The following is a 20,873-nucleotide window of genomic DNA, read 5'->3' as shown; positions in this document are numbered from 1 at the left end:
CGGATCATATGATGAGCTTCTCAGTGCCGACTCCTGAGCATCATGTCATTATTCAGAGCAGCATGGCAGAGCTCCTCTCCTGCACTGGGTCACATGCTAGATATACTGTACGTGATCCAGCACTTCAGGGCAGGACCTGCGCACGCTCATGGCTGATGCTGTGATTACAAGAAAAAAAATATATATATACACATATGTATAGAAAAAGATACACATGTGCATATGGTAGATAATGGACTTTGGAGGCGTAGTATAGTTAAAAATATGGATATTTAATATAAAATACAAAATTGATAAGAAACAAAAATTACATAAGAAAATGCCATAAATAAGGCCTAAAATTGCAAACACATTAGCATGACAGGCCACCTACTAACTAGAAATACAATTACAAAGGATCAACGAAAAGTGGGAGACTCGCAGCCACTTAATTGTAGAGTTTGAAGACCAGTTGAGTTCTCAGGAGGTGGGATGTCACACGGTGTTCAGCCCCAATGTTGCACGTTAGAAAAAACGCTTCTTCAGGAGCTTACAGTAAATTCTACAGAATAATGATAATAATGACAACAGGTTTTATAATAAACAGAAAAATCAATAAATAACCACAAAATAGAAATGTTATTGTGAAACTCTCACATGTGCCTATTTAATTGCCCCAAATGGGCCCCAAAAGGGTCCAATGAAGAGATGCTGGGCCATATTCTTAGATATCTCCGGCGGCGTAACGTATCTCCTTTACGTTACTCCGCCGCAAGTTTAACTGGCAAGTGCCTGATTCCCAAACCACTTACCTGTAAACTTGCGGCGGCGTAGTGTAAAGTCCACCCGCGCAAGCACTCCTAATTCAAATGATCCTGGTAGGGGGCGTGGATCATTTAAATTAGGCGCGCTCCCGCGCCGATCGTAATGCGCATGCTCCGTCGGGTAAATTACCCGACGTGCATTGCGCTAAATGACGTCTCACGGACGTCATTTGTTTTGACGGTAACGTAAATGGCGTCCATCGCCATTCACGGACGACTTACGCAAACGACGTTAAATTTTCAAATTTCGACGCGGGAATGACTGCCATACTTAACATTGAGTACGCCACCTAGGGGGCATCTTTATCTTTACGCCGCGTATCGCTTACGGAAACGACCTAAAATCACTACGACGGGCAAGCGTACGTTAGAGAATCGGCGTGACTAGTCATTTGCATATTCTACGCTGACCGCAAGGAAACGCCACCTAGCGGTCAGCGTAGATATTGCAGCCTAAGATACAACGGCGCAGGCCGTCGTATTTTAGGCATGTTTAAGTGTATCTCAGTTTGAGAATACACTTAAACATAGGACGGCCTTAGAATCGGACTTACGTTGGCGTATCTGCTGATACGCCGGCGTAAATTCTTTAAGAATATGGCCCGCTGTGATTAGTCACAGAACAAGCCGATCAGCGGGTCCCAGCCAATGATTGACCACCAGCACCCACTGATCAGCGAGGAGCAAGCCAGGACAGAGCTTTGTGAATATAAACAACACAGAGCTCTGTCCTGTCAGCGGGGATGTGCTGGTCTTTGTTTCCCCGCATGAGCAGGGAATAAAAACCGGCACATCCCTTAGTAAAAACAGCATACAGTGTATACACCAAGCACTGTTATGCACACATTTAACCCTTTGATATTAGCCCCCTTCTCAGCCAGTGTCATTAGTACAGTGACAGTGCATATTTTTTAGCACTGATCACTGTATTAATGCCACTGGTTCCCACAAAGCGTCAAAAGTGTCAGTAAGTGTTAGGTTACATCACAGTCCTGCTATAAGTTGCTGATCGCCGCCTTTACTAGTATACATTTTTTTTTTTTAAATAGCCAATCAGCTTCTAACTTTAGCTTGTTCAATTCAACTTTGACAATAAAACCTGGAAGCTGATTGGATTCTATGCACTCTCCAGTTTTAGTAAATCAACCACTAAGCCCTCGTTCACACAGGGCCAATTTGACATGCAATTTGACATGTCAAATTGCAATTCCAAATCTGCGGCCATTGCCAGCAATGGCACCGTCCGAATCGTTGCAGCGCCAACTTTGTGGCGCTGCATCGATTCCCAAAAGTAGATCCTGCACTACTTTTGGCGACTTCGGGGGTGATTTCAATAGACATCTTGTGCATGAACCCGCACAGACGTCTCTCAAATCGCCCCCCAAGTCGGACTGACATACAGGTTTGAGTTCAGCTGAACTTGTGCGATTTCAAACCCGCGTTCAGTGCGAACCTGGGCTTAGTGTCAGATTTCCCACTGCACTATCACAGTCCCACTATAAGTTGCTGATCACCACCACCATACAGTGGAACCTCGGTTTAAAAGTAACTTGGTTTGAGAGCGTTTTGATTTGCGAGCAACTTTTTTTTTTAAATTCTGACTCGGTTTGCGAGTGTTGACTCGCAAAATGAGCAGAATTCAAGCTAAATAGGCCTGTGGCACCTAATTTGGCCTGAGGTACGGGGGCGCAGAAGCCGAGCAGAGCCGAAAATAGACAGAAAAGATAAGCTGAGCCACCAAAACAATAAAACACAAATAGTGGTGGTAACCCAAGTCCACTCAGGCTTATATATATATATATATATATATATAAGTCCCAAAAACACTTGGAGTGTGTGCAAATAAATGGTCCTAAAGACAACACCACCGTGATCCCTTAGCAATTTCCACACTGAAGTGAAGACCCACCACCGAGTTTAAAAGCCGCTTACCAGAGGGCAGGCTTGTTATGCAGTCGGCTATAGCCCAGCCGCAGCCTTTAATTTAGTGAATTCACAGAGTTACAGGTTCCAGGGAAGAGACATCAGGCGCGATCACAGGCTCATCCAGATGACATAGTGTTATGACCCTGAAAATGATAAGACTCTACTTAATGTTTAGACCGCAGGTGTAGAGGCTTATCAGAAATCAACCACCACTTCACTCTCACAGAACAATAAGAGTTTGGGGTATTATCATCATATCCTCTAATGAAGGTAACACATAAAGTAGTAGCTTAATTCCTCTTAAGCTTAATTGATAGACACAACCCAGATACTATAATCGTAAATCTAATTTAGGTATTTGCATCAAATAAAGGTAGTAGAAATTACTGGTATTGTAGTATCTCACCACACACATATGAATAGTATGAAGTACTCTGCTGTATCTGGTGCTAGTATATAGTAATAAGTATAGAGTCTAGGATATAGTTCAGGCATATACTAGCAATCACTATTAGCAACAAGCTGGTATTACATATACTTGCGGTTTAGGAGGTGGTCTGTACCAGGAAAGTCCGCACAGGTGTTGATGGTACCTTATACAGCAGTAATGTGGTTTAGATATACTTGCGGTTTAGGAGGTGGTTTGTACCAGGAAAGTCCGCACAGGTGGTGGTGGTATCTAGCCTGTAGTGAGCAATGGTGGTGAATCTCCAGCAGAAGCTAGTGATGTCTTGGGTCTCTGAACAGGTGCGCTGTGAAGACAGGTGCTACAGGGACTCTGTAGCTCGTTCTGGGTTCCCAGGTGGCGGCAGGGTCCAACAGGAATATCCGAACACCCTGCCGCCATTCCCGGGAGTTTAAATAGCCCGGGCAGTGGCTGAGCTGAGCGCCGCACGTTGGAACGCACTTCCGCGTTCCAACGTGGAGCGCAGACGTCCGCGCACCGGAAGTGACGCGGACGTGTATCTGAATGGAGCGCAACTGTCATAAGTGACAAGTCTGCGCTCCATGTGGAAGGAGTAACGCTGACGGCGTTACATACCCCCCTCCTCAAGGGGGCACCTCCGGAGCGCCCAGTGAGACATGGTTTATCAGGATATTTATGATGAAACTGCTTAATGAGCCGAGGAGCATGAATATTTGAAGAACATTCCCAGGAATCATCTGTGGGAGAATAGCCTTTCCAACGAATCAAATATTGAATAGAGGATCCTCTTTTCCTAGAATCAAGAATCTTCTCTACCTGATATTCAGTTTCACCAAAAACTTGAATTGGAGGAGGAGGTTGTGGATCTCTATTTGGAAAGGGGTTAGATTTATAAGGCTTGATTAGTGAAACATGAAAAGATGGATGAATCTTCCAATCTGGAGGTAGAAGTAATCTAACAGCATTTTTATTTATTACATGAGAAATTGAGAAAGGTCCTGTATATTGACGACCAAGTTTCTTTGAAGGAATATTAAGTCGTAAATTCCGAGTGGATAACCATACCAAATCTCCAATCTTGTATGGAGGTGATATTGTTCTATGAGAGTCGTAATATTTCTTTTGTCTAATTTGAGCAGTCTTTAGATTAGAACGAAGAGTGTTTAGAGTGTTTTTTATGGTTGATAAGAAATTCTCAACAGCCGGAACATTACTTGGAGAAAAAGTAGAAGGTAAACTATTAGGATGAAACCCATAATTTGCGTAAAAGGGTGAAAACTGAGAAGATGAATTGGAAGCATTGTTATATGCAAACTCTGCATGTGGAAGTAAGTCAACCCAGTCATCTTGAAGATGGGTGCAATAACAGCGCAAATATTGCTCAAGAGTTTGGTTAACACGTTCCGTTTGCCCATTTGTTTGGGGATGATAAGCAGTAGATCTACGATGATCTATTTGTAAGGTTTGGCAAAGGGCTCTCCAAAACTTGGAAATAAACTGTGACCCACGATCCGAAATGATTTGGGATGGAAGGCCATGCAATTTAAGAATATTAGATACAAAAGCCCTTGCTGTTTCTTGAGAAGTAGGTAACTTTTTCAAAGGTACAAAATGGGCCATCTTGGTTAATATGTCAACAGTGACCATGATGGTGTTAAATCCATTTGATCTAGGAAGGTCTACTATGAAATCCATTGATATAACATCCCAAGGTCTGTCAGGTATTGGGATGGAGGTTAATAACCCATAGGGTGGTTTCCTCGAATGTTTGTTGATTGCACAAGTGTGGCAAGAACTCACATAGTCATGAACAGTCTTTGTCATATGGGGCCACCAATAACTTCTCTTCAGTAAAAGAATGGTTTTACTAATACCAGGATGACCTGCAAGTGGGGCATCGTGGAGTTGTTTTAATAGTGTGAGTTGTAAACTTGGTGGAACGTAGATCTTGTCGTTGAAAGTAAATAGTCCATTAGACTGCTGTTGTAGACCTTTAGGGAGCTGAGATTTATCTTTAGAAAGAGTTTGAATGAGCAATTTATCGAATGTCAAAGTTGTTCCAATAATTCAGTTGGAAGGAATAATGGAAAGTGGTGGAATGTCCATGGATTGATCTTCATTCATACGAGATAGAGAATCTGCTTTGATATTTTGAGTACCAGGGAGGTATGAGATGACAAAATCAAAACGATCAAAAAATAAACTCCATCTGACTTGACGGGCAGAAAGAGTTTTACAAGTTTTGAGATGCTGTAAATTACGATGGTCAGTGAGGATAGTGATAGGGTGTGTAGAACCCTCCAGAAGGTGTCTCCAGTTTGCGAGAGCGTCCTTTATTGCTAACAGTTCCTTTTCTCCAATCGGATAGTTCTTTTCAGCTGGTGATAAAGTTCTGGAATAAAAGGCAACAGGATGTAGTGGGTGTGATAATGTGGGTCGTTGGGAAAGTACAGCACCCAAGGCAAAATGTGAAGCATCAACTTCCAACGTAAAATGAAACATTGGATTGGGAAGTTGGAGAATGGGAGCTGAAGAGTAACTAAGCTTAAGTGTTTCAAATGATTTCTGTGCTTCCTTGGACCAAATGAAAGGTATCTTAGAACTGGTTAGACTAGTAAGTGGTCTCACAATTGATGAGAAATTTTTAATGAATTTTCTATAATAATTAGAAAATCCAAGGAATCTCTGAAGGGCCTTTCTGGACTGGGGAGAAGGCCAAGACAAAATGCAATCCACTTTAGTATGGTCCATCTGAACTCCATCTGGAGTGATTTGATAACCAAGAAAAGAGATAGTAGTCTGACTGAAGACGCACTTCTCAAGTTTTGCATATAGAGAGTGAATTCTGAGTCTCTCCAGAATCCAACGCACATGTTTGTGATGTTCCTCGAGAGTATCAGAATAAATTAATATGTCATCTAAGTAGATAACAACACAAATGTCAAGCAGATCATGAAAAATATCGTTAATAAACCACTGAAAAGTTGCTGGGGCATTACATAAGCCGAAAGGCATTACACAGTACTCGAAAAGCCCGTATCGAGTTTTAAAAGCAGTTTTCCACTCATCTCCAGAGCGAATCCTTATAAGATTATAAGCACCTCTGAGGTCTAGCTTTGTGTAGATCTTAGCTGTCTGTAACCTTTCAATAAGCTCTGGAATGAGTGGTAATGGATATCTATTCTTTACTGTGATGTTATTGAGGGATCGATAATCTATTATCGGTCGAAGTGATCCATCCTTATTTTTTACAAAAAATAGAGCTGCACTGGCAGAAGAAGTGGAGGGCCTTATAAATCCTTTTTTAAGGTTCTCATCCAAGTAAACTTTTAGGTGTATAAGCTCTGGTTGTGAAAGGGGGTAGATCCGAGCGGTAGGGATAGGACTGTCAGGAATTAAGTCAATAGGACAATCGTAAATCCTATGTGGAGGGAGTTTCTCCGCGTTAGTCTTACTGAACACATCAGCAAAATCTTGTAAGTAATCTGGTAAATTAGTAGGATGAATCTCTGAGAAGGAGATGATACATGGAGGATGACAAAATTCTGTACAGTAAGTAGACTGTAAAGAAAGAGATCTTGTGGGCCAAAGAATAGTAGGCTGATGAAGATGCAACCATGGTAAACCTAAAACTATAGGGAAAACTGGAGATGAAATAATATCAAAATTGAGAGTCTCTGTGTGGCCATTGGCACAAGAAACTATTAAAGGAACTGTCTGAGATGTAACTGGACCGAAAGAAGAGTTAGATCCATCAATAAATGTGAGTGACACTGGAATCTGCTTTAACACACTGGGAATTTTATTTGCTTTTACAACATTTGAGTCAATGAAGTTGCCACATGCCCCGCTGTCGACCATTGCTTCAATGGAAATCTTTCCTTGATCCCACTGTAGGGTGAGAGGAACAAAAATATAATGATTAGATATGGTTCCGGGTGAATTTAATTTATTAATGTGGGAGAAATTACCTTCTGAATTCTTCTTGAGAAGAGGGCAGGTGGAAACGATGTGGTCAGGAGCAGAACAATATAGGCAAAGATTGTTAGCTCTGCGACGCTGTTTCTCTGCAGAGGTTAAAGGTCCTTTAATAACACTAAGATCCATTGGAGAATCTTTGGGAGGTGATCTAGATCTCCTGAAGGGAGTGACAGAATAGGTAGTGGCACGTTCGGTCTTTCTTTCGCGAAGGCGACGATCAATAGTGACTGAGAGGTGCATAAGATCTTCCAAAGTAGTGGGTAGGTCAACACGAGCTAACTCATCCTTCATAGCTTCAGATAAACCCAAACGGAACTGGTTTCTGAGAGAAATATCAGACCATTGAGTTTCTCTGCACCAACATTTGAATTCTGAAATAAAATCTTCAACAGGACGCCTTCCCTGTCTAAGACTCCTGATTGAATTCTCAGCTGTTAACTGTTTGTTGGGATCTTCGTATAACAAAGACATCTCATCAAGAAATGTGTCAAAATCTCCTAAGAGATCTCCGTGTTCTTCTACATAGGTGTCAGCCCATACCCTGGGCTCACCTCTAAGAAAAGAAATTAATGTAAGGATCTTTATCCTATCAGAATGATAAGTACGTGGCTGTAGTTCAAACATCAGTCGACATGAACTAATAAATTGTCTGTAATTTTTTCTATCTCCAAAAAATGGTTCCGGTGAACAGGCCTTTGGTTCAGGTCTTTGCCTGGCTTGTGCCAAATTTTGATCTCTTAAAGCATCATTCTGCATACGTAACTCATTCATGTTGTTAGTAAGATTATCAACTCTTTGAGAGAGTGCAACTAAATGATTTGCAAGGTCAGCTGGATCCATTTAAATGATATATGTAATTATATCCTTTATCTTTTTGGGTTCGGATATTATGTTATGACCCTGAAAATGATAAGAGTCTACTTAATGTTTAGACCGCAGGTGTAGAGGCTTATCAGAAATCAACCACCACTTCACTCTCACAGAACAATAAGAGTTTGGGGTATTATCATCATATCCTCTAATGAAGGTAACACATAAAGTAGTAGCTTAATTCCTCTTAAGCTTAATTGATAGACACAACCCAGATACTATAATCGTAAATCTAATTTAGGTATTTGCATCAAATAAAGGTAGTAGAAATTACTGGTATTGTAGTATCTCACCACACACATATGAATAGTATGAAGTACTCTGCTGTATCTGGTGCTAGTATATAGTAATAAGTATAGAGTCTAGGATATAGTTCAGGCATATACTAGCAATCACTATTAGCAACAAGCTGGTATTACATATACTTGCGGTTTAGGAGGTGGTCTGTACCAGGAAAGTCCGCACAGGTGTTGATGGTACCTTATACAGCAGTAATGTGGTTTAGATATACTTGCGGTTTAGGAGGTGGTTTGTACCAGGAAAGTCCGCACAGGTGGTGGTGGTATCTAGCCTGTAGTGAGCAATGGTGGTGAATCTCCAGCAGAAGCTAGTGATGTCTTGGGTCTCTGAACAGGTGCGCTGTGAAGACAGGTGCTACAGGGACTCTGTAGCTCGTTCTGGGTTCCCAGGTGGCGGCAGGGTCCAACAGGAATATCCGAACACCCTGCCGCCATTCCCGGGAGTTTAAATAGCCCGGGCAGTGGCTGAGCTGAGCGCCGCACGTTGGAACGCACTTCCGCGTTCCAACGTGGAGCGCAGACGTCCGCGCACCGGAAGTGACGCGGACGTGTATCTGAATGGAGCGCAACTGTCATAAGTGACAAGTCTGCGCTCCATGTGGAAGGAGTAACGCTGACGGCGTTACACATAGGTAGAGAAAGGGCGCACCACAGTGTAATTCCGTAAAACTTGTTTTTATTTTAAGAGATCAAAGGTACTTACAAAAAGTAGATAAAACCATGCAGTATAAAACAGATGCCTGCCGGCAACAAGTGGAGCCCTTCCACCTTAGCATGGTGATGTCACTGCACGTCCTCCCAGACGCGTTTCGTCATTACTCAGACGTTTTCAATGGGATAGGGCGCAGCAGTGACTCGCCTCATATTTCTACCCAAGCCTCGTTGTGAAGTCGCTCCCCCTCATGCTGGCCCGATATACAAGCCAAGACGTACTTGGCCTGTTCGGTTGTGACAGTATTAGAGTCGCAACACAACTATGGGGTATCCAAAAAATATAATAATAACACTTTTAATGGTAAATTACTATAGGTTATAAATGAACTCTCTCCCACCCACCAAAAATGCCGGAGAAAATAAGAAACGGTAATTGATACCAATCAAATCAGACCTATTCGGTTAACCTATACATTAAAGGATCACTAAAGGAAAACATTTTTTTTTGCTGAAATGACTGTTTTTCAGGGTATAGAGACATAATAGTTAACTGATTCCTTTTAAAAACGATAAAAAAAAAAAATCAATCATATAATGTGCCTCCTAGATGCAAAAACGAAACTGAAAGTAGTTTATTCTTTGCATGTTATTTTATGCCTCTGTGCTGGACAGTGCCATAGAGAGTCATGGCTAGGAAAACGAAACTAAACTCTCCCATGACTTTTTTCATACGGAGCCAGACAACCAGGAAGTGTCAAGAAAAGAGCAGTTTTACAGCAACATCAGAGCAAAAACGAGCAATGAGGACTGCAGTAAGGTAAAGGAAGCTATTTAGCTAAACAAAAATAATTCCTTCAGTGACCCTTTAATGTGAATCCCAACTTCCTAATAATAGGCGATAGTTTCCCAATCTCTTACAGGATCGTTCAAAACCATATGTGAGTGTGTAGAGCCCCATTCGCAGGGTAACCCCCCCCCCCACACCCCACTTAGGGATATTGTGCATATTTATGCAACTTATTGATAACCTCCAAAACAACCAAAAAAAAATTAAAAAACTATGTGTATGCCCCCCATCTATAGGTCAACAAATCTCTCATTGCTATGTGACATAGTGTATAAGAGACCTTTCTTATTAGAAAGAAAATTGAAAAAAGAGAAAAGGGAGAAAAATCCCCTAAACCACTTTGTGAAATAGAGTGGTGAAATTTGAATCATCTTAAAACGATGAAAAATATTTTTATTTCTAACACCAAATTGTGTAATACCCCAATGGCAAGGCCACATTCTTAGCTAGATTCACGTAGGGCGGCGTATGTTTGAGCCGGCGTAGCGTATCGTATTTACGCTACGCCGCCGTAAGTTAGAGATGCAAGTGCTGTATCCACAAAGCACTTGCGTCCTAAGTTACGGCGGCGTAGCGTAAATGTGCCGGCCTAAGCGCGCCTAATTCAAATTGTGAAGAGGTGGGTGTGTTTTATGCAAATGAATCGTGACCCGACGTGATTGACGTTTTTTTACGAACGGCGCATGCGCCGTCCGTGGACATATCCCAGTGCGCATGCTCCAAATTACGCCGCAAAGACTTATTGGTTTCGACGTGAACGTAAATTACGCCCAGCCCCATTCACGGACGACTTACGCAAACGACGTAAAAATTTCAAAATTCGACGCGGGACCGACGTCCATACTTAACATTGGCTAGGCCAGCTTTTTGTTGGACTAACTTTACGCCTGAAAACGCCTTACGTAAACGGCATATCTTTACTGCGACGGGCAAGCGTACGTTCGTGAATAGGCGTATCTCGCTGATTTACGCATTCTAGGCGTAAATCAGCGTACACGCCCCTAGCGGCCGGCGTAAATAGTCAGCTAAGATACGACGGCGTAGGAGGTCGTATCTTAGCTACATTTAAGTGTATCTCAATTTGAGAATACACTTAAATGTACGACGGCGCAGATTCAGAGTTACGACGGCGTATCTACTGATACGCCGACGTAAACCTCTCTAAATCTGGCTATCTATCAATACTCGTTGTGCTTAAATATACAAGTGTATCCAAAAATGTGTATATATATAGAAATTTGGTATCAATTCCGTATATACTGTGTAAGCAAATAAACGCTCCACTTTTGAATTAATACTATAAAATACTATAAAAAGTAGATTGAAAAAAAAAATTGGAATATACCCCAATTCCTCTCCAAATTATACCCGCCTCTATTGATGCGGATCACGAGTTCACAGATTCAAGCATTGTTTATAAACGCATTAACATCTGTCTCTATATTCAACCCATAGGGGGCATAAGTCTTTTGACGGTATATCCAGGCCATTTCCATCCTAGAAATTTCCCTTACATAAAAACTTCCCCTCCAATGGGGCTTGAATTTATCAATCCCCAGAAAAAGGGTGTTTGATGGATAATGGTTGGAGACAGAGTGATTTTTAAACCCGACCAGTATATTGGTAATATGTTCATTGAGACGGACTTGCAATGATCGCTTAGTCTGTCCCACATACTGCAGACCACAAGGGCACTGGAGTAGGTAAACAACTCCAGTAGAGGCACAGGTAATACAGGGCTTAATGATGTACTCACGCCCAGTAGATGTAGAGCTAAAAGTAGTGGGCAGGAATTCAGAGTACAGACTCTACACCGTTTACACTTATAATAGCCTGTTAGTTGATTAAAAAAACCTATGCCGCTAACTGGGGGGTTCAGAACATTAGTTGCCACTTGGTTTCTTAGAGATTGTACACCCCTAAAAATGGTTTAGTTGGTAGGATGTCCTTCAGAACACTGTCGTTCATAGCTATATGCCAATGTTTGTTAATGAGTAAGCTGTGTAATAGATCTATGCTGGACCGAATAAGATGTAATAAATGGTACTCCCACTAGAAACTGGTTGTCATCAGCGGCCACTTTCTCCACCAAAAGATCATCCCTCTTAGTGGCCAATACTCCATTAATTGACCCCTGTAGGGACTCCCTAGTGTAACCTTTTTCCAGAAAGCGGTCAGTTAATATCTCTGCTTGAGTCAAAAACTCCTTTGGATCAGAACAATTCCTCCGGAGTCTAAGGTACTGGCTTTTAGGAACAGCACTCAGCCAGGGCTCGTGGTGGCAGCTATCAGTTGGTATAAAAGAGTTTCTATCCGTCTCTTTGAAGTACGTAGAGGTCACAAACTTGTCAATCGTAATTCAATCGTAATTCTTAAGTCCAGATAGTGAATTTCTGATTGGCTGGCTTCATACTTAAAGCGGTGGTTCACCCACACTAACAACATTTTACCATTAAATTAGGCATAGTAGCGTGAGCTACAGTATGCCTGTATTGATTTTTTTATCCCCGTACTCACTGTGCAATCCTCTATAGAAGATTCCGACTCCCCGCGGGGAATGGGCATTCCTATCAAGAGGGAGGATGATTGACGGCCGGCTATGGCACGTCACGCTCCCCGAAGATAGCCGGAACAGGTCTCGGCTCTTCACAGACTATGCGCAGGCGCCGTGAAGCGCCGAGTCCTATTTCGGCTATTTCCGGAGAAGCGTGACGTGCCATAGCCGGCCGTCAATCATCCTCCCTCTTGATAGGAACGCCCATTCCCCGCGGGGAGTCGGAATCTTCTATAGAGGATTGCACAGTGAGTACCGGGCTAAAAAAATCAATACAGGCATACTGTAGCTCGCGCTACTATGCCTAATTCAATGCTATAAAAAAAAAAATGTTTCATTAGGGTGAACCACCGCTTTAAGTTGTAAAAAAAAAAAAAAAAAATGGGAAGGTCCCCCAGTGGGGTTTTTTTGCGGCATGATGTTCTCGATAAATAAGAGAAGTTGGATAATATTGAAGTTAAAATCTTTACTTGGTTTCAACATTGAATTACAATAAAACGTACAACATGGTTGGAGCATTTGTAAAAAAGTGTAGATAATATACATATAGTACACTCTGATTATACATGAATAAAGAAATAACAGTGGCAAAAATAAACAACAATACAATACAATATAGGTTACATCGTAGTTCAATTGGTTTCCGTATGAGTACCCCGACGCGTTTCGACCTAAACTGTCACAGTCTTCTTCTGGAAAATTGTACTCTGATACGCTAGGGGCGTATACGCTGATTTACGCCTAGAATATGTAAATCAGCGAGATATGCCTATTCACGAACGTACGCCCGGCCGTCGCAGTAAAGATACGCTGTTTACGTAAGCCGTTTTCAGGCCTAAAGATATTCCACCAAAAAGATGGCGCAGCCAATGTTAAGTATGGACGTCGGACCCACGTCGAATTTAAAAATGTTTACGCCGTTTGCGTAAGTCGTTCGTGAATGGGGCTGGGCGTTATTTACATTCACGTCGAAACCAATAAGTCTTTGCGGCGTAATTTGGAGCATGCGCACTGGGATATGTCCACGGACGGCGCATGCGCCGTTCGTAAAAAACGTCAATCACGTCGGGTCACAAATCATTAGCATGAAACACGTCCACCTCTTCACAATTTGAATTGGGCGCGCTTAGGCCGGCACATGTACGCTACGCCGCCGTAACTTAGGACGCAAGTGCTTTGTGAATACAGCACTTGCCTCTCTAACTTACGGCGGCGTAGCGTATATGCGATACGCTACGCCTGCCTAACGTTAGGCTCATCTACCTGAATCCAGCTATATATATTTTGCTTCTGGTTCCAGAGTCGAAAATAGGCCTGCAGTACCTCATATGGCCTGAGGTACGGGGGCGCAGAAGCCGAGAAAAGTCGAACAATTGCCTGCAGTACCTCATTTGGCCTGAGGTACAGGGGCGCAGGAAAATGAGCCGAAGTGTTCTCTGGCCTTTTCTGGCGCATATCCCCCCCCCCTCACCTCTGGCCGCATTCGGTATTGCATCCCATTGAAGTCAATCCGGAACAAATTATTTTCGTTTCCATTGACTTCAATGGGAAAATTCGCTTTGATATGCGAACAATTGGATTGCGAACATACTCCTGGAACGGATTATGCTTGTAATCTGAGGTTCAACTGTATAAGAAAACTAAATAAGAAAAAAAGGCCAGTATATATCCCATAGTTTGTAGCCACTATAACATTCCTGCAAACCAATCAATATACACTTATTGGGATTTCTTCTACCAAATATATGTAACAGAATATTTATGAAGAAATTTGATCTTTTTTTATTTCATTTATTTATTCTTTGTTTTATAGCAGAAAATAAAAAATATTGTTGTTGTTTTTTTCAAAATTGTCGGTTGTTGATAGCGCAACCCCCCCCCCCCCCCAAAAAAAAATGCAGCGGGGATCAAATATTACCAAAAAGAAAGCTCTATTTGTGAGGGGGGAAAAAAGACATACATTTTATTTGGTTACAGTGTCGCACAACCGCGCAATTGTCAGTTAAAGTAGCGCAGTGCTGTAGCACAAAAAATGGCCTGTTTAATAATAATGATAATAATAATAATGATAAAATAAATAATGATAAATTAAACCACTGTATGTTTAGACTACATTTGGGCTTTACATACTGTATTTTAATACAATGCTGCCACCTTGTGGCTAAATTACATAATACATGATATGGTATTATGCTCTGATTTCTGTATTGAAACTTTTTCAGAACACACACTTTAAACTAGGGTTGTCCTGATCCCACTTTTTTTAGACCAAGTACAAGTACCGATACTTTTTTTTCAAATACTCACCGATACCGATACTTTTTTTAAATGTCATGTGACATAAATAATGATATAAATAATGATAAAATAAACTACTGTATGTTTAGACTACTTTTGGGCTTTACATACTGTGGGCCGGATTCAGAAACGATTTACGGCGGCGTATCTCCAGATACGCCGCCGTAATTTAAAATGTGCGCCGTCGCATCTTTACGCCTATTCAGAAAGGCATTTACGTTTGTTTTTCTCCAAGATACGACCGACGTAAGTCTCTTACACCGTTGTATCTTAGGTGCATATTTACGCTGGCCGCTAGGGACGCTTCCGTATATTTCCACGTTGAATATGCAAATTAGGTAGATACGCCGATTCAGAAACGTACTTGCGCCCGTCAGATTTAGCTACGCCGTTTACGTAAGGCGTCAGTCCGGCGTAACTTTACCCCTCATAAAGCAGGGGTAAGTCATGTTAAGGTATGGACGTCGGAAGTGTCGGAACAGCGTCGCATTTTACGTAGTTTGCGTAAGTCGTACGTGAATGGGGCTGGGCGTAAGTTACGTTCACGTCGACTAAGCATTGAGTCAACGTATCGTGGGGAGTCTTTGCGACGTGACTGTGAGCATGCGCGCGCATGCGCCGTTCGTTCGGCCCCTCATTTGCATGGGGTCACGGTTCATTTTAATAAAACACGCCCACTGCCAACCTACTTTGAATTACGCGGGCTTACGCCGGCCCATATACGCTACGCTGCCGTAACTAAGGACGCAAATTGTTTCTGAATACGGTACTCGCCTGACTTAGTTACGGCGGCGTAGCGCATATGAGATGCGCTACGCCCGCAGAAAGATACGCGATTCTTTTTGAATCCGGCCCTGTATTTTAATACAATGCTGCCACCCTGTGGCTAAATGATATAATACATGATATGGTATTATGCTCTGATTTCTGTATTGAAACTTTTTCAGAACACACACTTTAAACTAGGGTTGTCCTGATACCACTTTTTTAAGACCGATACCGATACTTTTTTTCAAGTCCTCACCGATACCGATACTTTTTTTTAAATGTCATGTGACAGTTTCTCAAAGCACAATACAGATTAGGTGGCACTGATCTGCAGCACTGATAGATGGCTGGCTGGAACTGGCAGATGGCACTTGAGATCACTTGTCTTTAACCACTTGCCGTCGCCGCACCGTCATAATACGTCCACAAGGTGGCTCTCCTGGGCGAGATCACGTATTATGACGTCCGGCGCGTGAACGGCGATGGGGCGCGCGCGCGCGCCCCCCCCGCCGTTCACGATGATCAGATTCGATGCAGAACTGATCAGTCACCAGGTCCAGGCCAATAAAATCTGGCCTGGACCTGGTGATCGCTCCAACCAATGGTTGTTTTCCCCTGGCAATGTTTTGTAAACATTGGCAGGGGGAGTCATGCTCTCTCCCTCTTGTCGGTCTTTCCGTTCCAGACCGAGAGGGAGAGAGCATCTGAAACGTGAGTTGCACAACACTACTCTAACACCAGGTCACATAGGCACACATTTAACCCCCTGATCACCCCCCGATCACCCCCCAAATTAACCCATTCACTGCCTGTCACTGTGTCACCCAGTACAGCAATCAGATTTTTTTTTGATTGCTGTACTAGTGTCATTAGTGACAAAAATAAGTGTTAGGGTCATCAATCTTAGGATCTAAATAGTCTAGGGACCCCCCCTAACCCCCCCCAATAAAGGTTTAACCCCATCATTACCCCCTGTCACCAGTGATCACAGTATAAGTGTCACGGGTGACGCAGTTTAGCTAGTTAATTTTTTATTGCATCAAGGCACCCGCCATATTTTTTGCAATAAAATTTTAACCCCCTGATCGCCCGGCGGGTGATCAAAGTTTGGTTTTAGCGCCAGATAGGGTCTGCGTCGCCCCAGGCAGCGGCCAATAGCGCTAACACCCACGCACGCACCATACGCATCCCTTTAGTGGTATAGTATCTGATCGGATCGATACTTGATCTGATCAGATCTATACTAGCGTCCCCTGCAGTTTAGGGTTCCCAAAAACGCATGGTTAGCGGGATCAGCCCAGATACCTGCTAGCACCTGCGTTTAGCCCCTTCGCCCAGTCCAGCCCACCGAAGTGCAGTATCGATCCATCGATCGATCACTGACACAAAACACAAAAACACATAACTGCAGCGTTCGCAGAGTCAGGCCTGATCTCTGCGATCGCTAACAGTTTTTTTGGTAGCGCTTGACTCGGTCACTAACAGGTCAGGTGCTTTTTTGCCTGTGAATCTCACCACTGTACCCCTAAATTTAGAGCCCAAAATGGCAAATCGATGGTACAGTGATGAAGAGGCCTACTTGTTTATGAGCCTGACGGATAGTGATGAGGAGGTCACGCATCTGTCAAATTCTTGCTCAGAATACGATCCTGTAGACGACAGTGGCTCCCTGACAGATAGCTCTGACGACGGAGTGGTTCCTGCTAGGGTCAGGCGTACCAGACCCCGATCTTCTGCTGTCGCTGAGGTGCAAGAACCGCAGGGCTCTCGTATGGAGGAGAGAAGTACTAGCGCCGCTATTCCTTCTGGTGAACTGGCAAGCACCAGCGGCCTAGTACATCCTGGTCATATATCCAGCACTGCAGTAACACTTGGTGACGTGGCGAGTCCCATAAGTGCAGTTCAAGCTGGAGAGGTGGCAAGCACTAGTAGTGTCCCGCTGCCACCAAGAAGAAGAAGACGACAAAGACAGGCCCGTCCCCATAGTGCCCTTCCTGCTGCATTCGCCAATCCTGATTGGGTACCCACCACTTCTGCAGCACCCGTACTTCCCCCATTCACTGGCCAACCCGGAATTCAGGTGAATACAGTTGATTTTACGTCACTGGATTTTTATTCGCTGTATTTCACGGAAGATCTCTATAGATCTATTGTGGACCAAAGCAATTTGTACGCTGGTCAATTCTTCGCCGCTAATCCCCAGCTGTCCCTTGCCAGAGATTGGAAGCCAATTACGGTTTCCGAATTTAAGATCTTTCTGGGCCTTTCCCTCATCATGGGCATTACTAAAAAGAGTGAGCTGCGGATGTATTGGTCCACGCACCCAGTTCACCATATGCCCATTTTCTCTGCCTCCATGACCAGGACACGATACGAGCAGATCTTGCGGTTCATGCATTTTAGTGACAATGAACTCTGTCGTCCTCGGGGAGACCCTGAATTCGATCGGCTCTACAAAATTCGGCCCCTCGTAAACCACTTCAACGAACGGTTTGCAGCCTTGTATAATCCCAATCAAGTTGTCTGCGTTGATGAGTCCCTGGTTAAGTTTTCTGGCCGCTTGTCATTCAAACAATTCCTTCCCAGCAAGCGTGCCAGATACGGGGTCAAGTTGTATAAGCTCTGTGACAGGGCAACAGGCTATACATCTAGCTTTATGGTTTACGAGGGAAAAGACAGTCACGTAGAGCCGGAGAATTGCCCTGATTACATAGGGAGCGCTGGTAAGATAGTGTGGGAATTGGTGTCACCCTTATTCGGAAAGGGGTACCACTTGTACGTGGACAATTATTACACAAGCGTGCCACTTTTTAGTCACCTTTTTGATTATGGAATTGGCGCATGTGGCACCGTGCGACCTAATCGCCGGGGCATCCCCCAACGGCTTGTAGAATCCCGTCTTAGTCGGGGGGAGAGAGCCTGCTTACAGTGTAATAATTTGTTAGCAGTGAAGTGGAGGGATTCACGGAATGTTTTCGTTCTGTCCACGCTTCACGCAGACACGGCAGTCCAAATTCCTACGGCGACTGGTGTTGTGGAGAAACCCCTCTGTATCCACGAGTACAACCTTAACATGGGAGGGGTGGACCTCAATGACCAGTTGTTGGCGCCGTACCTAATTGCCCGGAGGTCCAAACGCTGGTACAAAAAAGTGTCAGTGTATTTGTTTCAATTGGCTTTGCTGAACGCTCATGTGCTATACAGAGCTTCAGGACGGACTGGATCCTTCCTAAAATTCCAGGAAGAGATTGTCGAAGCCCTTCTGTTTCCAGATGGTGCTGTGCCCCACCTTCCCAACGCAAATGCAGTGAGCCGGCTGTATGAGAGGCATTTTCCTTTTGTCCTCCCTGGTACCCCTACCCAAAGATCCCGCCAAAAAAGATGTCGTGTCTGCAGCAAACTCGGATTTAGGCGTGACACCCGCTTTTATTGTCCCGACTGTCCTGACCAACCTGGTCTCTGCATTGGTGTATGTTTCAAACGCTACCACACACTAGTTGAGTTTTAGCGTAGGGTACAGCACCACACAGTCCTAGGCACACCAACACAGGGTCTCGGAATATGTGATGGCCATCACATTTTGAGAGACCATAATCTGCAAGGTTCAGTTTACAGTTTTCTTACAGTTTTTATAAAAGTGAAAAAAAGTGGAAAAAAAATTAAAAAAACACACAAAAACACAAAAAAAATATAAAATAAAAAATCCAAAAATAGTTGTGGTTGTATTTTTCTCCTCTCTTTATTGTTCTCTTATGTTCACTCTCTACTGTCCACTCACTATTGTTCTATATCTATTCTCTCTATTTTTACAATGTTTTATTGTATTTGCTTTGCAGGTATGGTATGTTATACTGTAATGTTTGTTTTATTGTTAACCATCATTTGTTTAGCAGGTACGCCATTCAGTTGCATCGCGGATTTATTTAGCGTGACAGCAACAGCGTTTTCTCCCACGATTTATAAAGCTGTGACTCCAACGCTGTAGGAGGTGATTTCACCACCACGGTTAAAAAAAAAGCATATATGCCGAAGCATGGGGGCAGCAGGGGCGGAGGAGCGATTTTGCTCCTAATGCCGCGTACATACGGTCGAAATTCCGACGGAGGCTTGCCCATGGAAAAGTTTGACCGTGTGTATGCGGCATAACTTTTTATGTGGGAGGATGCCCCCATGCTTCGGCATGTATATTTTTTAGGCACAGGTTGCGTTAAAAAATGTTTTATTTTTTACTGTATTTATTTTTTTGGTATTTGCTTTGCAGGTATGGTATGGTAAGATCTTAATGTTAAAATGTAATGTTACTTTGTTATAATGTTTAACCATCATTTGCTTAGCAGGTACGCCATTCAGTTGCAGCACGGATTTATTTAGCGTGACAGCAACAACGTTTGCTCCCACGATACATAAAGCCGCGACTCCAACACTGTGGGAGGTGATTTCACCACCACAGTTAAAAAAAGAGCATATATGCCGAAGCATGGGGGCATTAGGGGCGGAGGAGCGATTTTGCTCCTAATGCCGCGTACATACGGTCGAAATTCCGTCGGAAGCTTGCCCGTGGAAAAGTCCGACCGTGTGTATGCGCCATAACTTTTTATGCGGCGTACATACGTGTGTGAGCAGCATAACTTTTGTGGGAGGATGCCCCCATGCTTTGGCATATATAAATGGTGCATGTATGCCCATCATTAGAAGTGGGTGGATGAAGGGAGGTATTCTAATGGTGGGCATACCCACCGATCAATCTTTTTTTCGTTCAGCCAACAGGCTGCATGAAAAAAAAAAAAGATTACAATACATGTCCAACAAGAACCATCAATGTATGGTATGTTGCTGGACTTTGAATGGTTATACCAGAATGATGCCTGCGGGTTTAGGTATCATCTTGGTATCATTCTTTTCAGCCAGCGGTCGGCTTTCATGTAAAAGCAGTCCTAGCGGCTAATTAGCCTCTAAACTGCTTTTACAAGCAGTGGGAGGGTATGTCCCCTCCCCGGATATAAACTGCGCCATTGGGAAAGTGGGAAAACATTTTATCACACCGATCTTGGTGTGGTCAGATGCTTTAAGGGCAGAGGAGAGATCTAGGGTCTAATAGACCCCAATTTTTTCAAAAAAGAGTACCTGTCACTAACTATTGCTATCATAGGGGATATTTACATGCCCTAAGATGGCAATAAAAATTATAAAAATAATAAAAAAAAGTAAGGAACAGTTTAAAATAAAATTAAAAAAGCAAATTAAATAATAATAAAAAAAAAAAAAAAAAAAAAGCACCCCTGTCCCCCCCTGCTCTTGCGCAAAGGCGAACGCAAGCGTCGGTTTGGCGTCATATGTAAACAGCAATTGTACCATGCATGTGAGGTATCACCGCGAAGGTCAGATCGAGGGCAGTAATTTTAGCAGTAGACCTCCTCTGTAAATCTAATGTGGTAACCCGTAGAGG

This window comes from Rana temporaria, chromosome 4 (genome assembly GCF_905171775.1).
Source record: "Rana temporaria chromosome 4, aRanTem1.1, whole genome shotgun sequence".
Lineage (NCBI taxonomy): Eukaryota > Metazoa > Chordata > Amphibia > Anura > Ranidae > Rana > Rana temporaria.
The sequence above is the reverse complement of the archived record's forward strand: the minus strand, read 5'-3'. Positions refer to the sequence as shown.